General features: G+C 39.0%; 1 pseudogene; it reads right to left on the bottom strand.

The window, feature by feature from the left end:
• Nucleotides 1-1619: 1619 nt before the first annotated feature.
• On the bottom strand, nt 1620-2006 carry LOC118994573 (40S ribosomal protein S20-like; annotated as a pseudogene).
• Nucleotides 2007-3646: the final 1640 nt, after the last annotated feature.

Raw genomic sequence — 3646 nt, 5'->3', positions numbered from 1 at the left:
CTGCCTCCTCCCGCCGCCGGGGTCATGCAGTCCATCTCACTGCTCACTCCTTTGCTGGGTTTATCTGCGTGCGTGAATGTGCAACCGCGCTCAGCCTGCCCCGCACCCTCACTGGGTCCGCGATGCTACCCCGGCTGCCTGCACGCCTGGGTCGTCTGGGTGGCTTGGGTCGGGGGATCCTTCCTGCCCGACCCTGCTCCGCTGCTGGCTCCGCTCGTCTTACCCGTCCCGGTTGAACGGTTCGTTGTTGTTGGACCTCCGTATAGTTCAGTTTTCTGTTCTTTGGCTGCTTCTTTGTTTACTAAACCTTTGTTGTATTCACACTTGGTTGTGGGAGAAGGCACAGTGTTTCCACCTACGCTTCCATCTTGGCGGAATTCCTCTATTTTTTAAATAATTGAAAAAATATTCCATTATACGTGAGATGAAACATTTTATTTATCTTAGGTGTACAACATAGTTATTAGCTATTTATATAATTTATGAAGAAGTGATCACCCTGATAATTCTAGTATCGATGTATACCATATGTAGTTGTTAACAGTATCATTGACTATATTCTTTTTTTAAAGATTTTACTTACTTATTTTTATTTATTTATTTAAAAGATTTATTTATTTGTTTATCTTTAGAGGGGAAGGGAAGGAGAGAAGGAGAGAAGTCTCATTGTATGGTTGCCTCTCGTGAGTCCCCTGCTGGGAACTGGCCTGCAACCCAGGCATGTACCCTGACTGGGAATCGAACTGTGATCGTGTGGTTCGCAGGCCCATGCTCAATCCACTGAGCTACACCAGCCAGGGCTTACTTATTTATTTTTAGACAGGAGAAGGAGAGGGAAAGAAACATCAGTGTGTGGCTGCCCCGCACGTGCCCCCCACTGGGGACCTGGCTGCAAACCAGGCATGTGCCCTGACTAGGAATTGAACCTTGGGTTCACAGTCTGGGGCTCGGTCCACTGAGCCACACCAGCCAGGGCAACTATATTCTCTATGGTCTGCTTTACAACCTTGTAACTATTTTTATAAGTCAGTTTGTATTTCTTAACCCCTTCTCCTACTTTGCCCAGTCTCCCAACCCCTTCCCCCCTGGAAATCTCCAGTCTATTCTCTGTATCTATGAATTTGTTTTTGCTTATTTATTAGGTTTCACATATAAGTGAAATTGTACGGTATTTGTTTTTCTCCGACTTATTTGACTTCTAGGTTCTTCTGTGTTGTGGCAAATGGTAAGATTTCATTCTTTTTATGGCCGAGTAATATTCCATTGTGTAAGTATACCACATCTTTATCCTTTTGTCTACCGAAGGGCAGACACTTAGGTTGCTTCTATATCTTGTCAGTGATCACAAGGATGCAAATATCTTTTTGAAATAGTGTTTTGGATTTATTTGGATATATATTCAGAAGTGGGATTACTGGGTGATTTTGTATTTCTGCTTTTAATTTTTGGTGAAACCTCCATACTGTTTTCTATAGTGTCTATTACAACTTACAATACTGCCAATATGCACGAGACTTCCCTTTTTTCCACATCTTTGCCAAAACTTATTTGATTTATTGATGATAGCCATACTTACAGGTGTGAGGTGATATCTCATTGTGATTTTAATTGACATATCCTTTTTTTAACAACTGATAGTCAATTTATTAAAAAGGTTGATTTAAGCATCTGCAATGAGGACTTCAATCTCCATTTGGTTCAATACTGATGGAAGTAGTCTGCTTGAAAATCTCAGAAGGGCTGTTCAAGTCAGTGAGTCACTTATAGGTCCTTATCTAACAGGGTCCCAAGTCTTAGGACTGCCTCACCTCTCACATGGAGTTTTTCTTGTAGTGATTCTTAGAGTCTTGGAACCCATCTTAACTGGTTCTTTCACTTTGAGATTCTTTTCCTTGGCACCTCTGATCAAGTCAGCACACACCTTCTCCAAAGACTTTACATTCTGATTAGAGTAATTCTAATTCAGTGAATCACCACCTCTGGTTGAGTGGGTGTCTTTCTGGTATCTTTATTATTTTTTTTAAAGGTTTGATTCATTTATTTTTAGAGATGGGGAAGGGAGGGAGAAAGAGGAGAGAAACATCAATGTATGGTTGCCTCTTGTGCACCCCAAACTGGGGACCTGGCCTGCAATCCAGGCATGACTGGGAATCAAAATGGTGAGCTTTTGTTTCGCAGTCCGTGCTCAATCCACTGAGCTACACCAGTCAGGGCTCTTTTCTGGTATTTTTAAAAGCCATTGCTGCCATGCTGCTTCCTGGCCAACTTGTTCCTAGATGAGAGAGGGAACAGTGGTGAATCAGGAGCAGGAGTAGGTGGGACAGTGGTTAGCTACAGCTGCAATCTCCTCTTCCTCAGAGAGTTTAATTTGCATATCCTTGATGATTAGTGTTGTTGAACATCTTTTCATATGTCTATTGATTGGCTATCTGTATATCCTCTGTGGAGAAATGTCTATTCTGGTTCTCTGCCCATATTTTAATTGTAGTTTTAATTTTTTTTCATTGGTTTAGTTTACATGATTTACTTATGTTGGGTTGACCAAAGAGTTTGTTCTTTTTCCATAAGATGGGTCTAGTATAGCTTAGTTGTCTTTAACTTCCTTTGAAACAATCTTGTTAGATTGTATTGTGAGAGCTGTCAAATCAGAATGCAAAAAAAAACCCAACTTATCAAAATTGGTGAATTTTTGTGTAGCCATTTTAATACTGAAGATGGAAGAAAATAAGCAACATTTTCAGCATAGTGCTTTATTATTTCAAGAAAGGTAGCCCTGGCTGGTGTAGCTCAGTGGATTGAGCACGGGCTGCGAACCAGAGGGTCGTTGGTTCGATTCCCAGTCAGGGCACATGCCTGGGTTGCAGGCCAAGTCCCCCAGTGGGGTCCACGGGAGAGGCAACCACACACTTCTGTTTCTCTTCCTTTCTCCTTCCCTTCCTCTATCTCTCTAAAAATAAATAAATAAAATAAAAACAAGAAAGTAAAAATGCAACTGAAATGCATTGTGCAGTGTATGGAGAAGGTGCTGTTACTAATTGAACATGTTAAAAGTGCTTTGTTTTGGCTAGAGGTTTCTTGTTGGATGATGGTTGATTAGACCAGTTGAAGTTGATATTGATAAAATTGAAACACTGAGATCAATAAATGTTATACCACATGGGAGAAAGCTGACATACTCAGAATATCCAAATCAATAAAGTTATTGGTGAAAATAAAAATGTATCTTTTATTTTACAGAAAAAACTAAATGGACTTTTTCGCCAACCCAATATATTTTGGATATTAACCTCTTACTGAATGTATTATTGGTTAATATATTCTCTTATACAGTAGGTTGTCTCTTTTTTTTTATGATTTCCTTTCCTGTGCAGAATGTTTTAGTTTGATGTATTCCCATTTGTTTATTTTTCTTCTGTTTCTCTTACCCAATGAGAAATGCCCCCAAAATATTGCCAAGAGTGTTATCATAGAATTTACTACCTGTATTTTCTTCTGGGAGTTTTATGATTTACATGTGTGGTCTACACTTAGGTCTTTTTTTTTTTTTTTTTTTTTTTTTTTTTTTTTTTTTTACAGCTTGATTATAATAGCTTGATTTATTTATTTATTTATTTATTTATTTTTTAAATATAATTTTTATTTAATT

Source organism: Sturnira hondurensis, unplaced genomic scaffold (genome assembly GCF_014824575.4).
Source record: "Sturnira hondurensis isolate 20B ecotype Veracruz unplaced genomic scaffold, ASM1482457v3 Scaffold0000917, whole genome shotgun sequence".
Lineage (NCBI taxonomy): Eukaryota > Metazoa > Chordata > Mammalia > Chiroptera > Phyllostomidae > Sturnira > Sturnira hondurensis.
The sequence above is the reverse complement of the archived record's forward strand: the minus strand, read 5'-3'. Positions and strand labels throughout refer to the sequence as shown.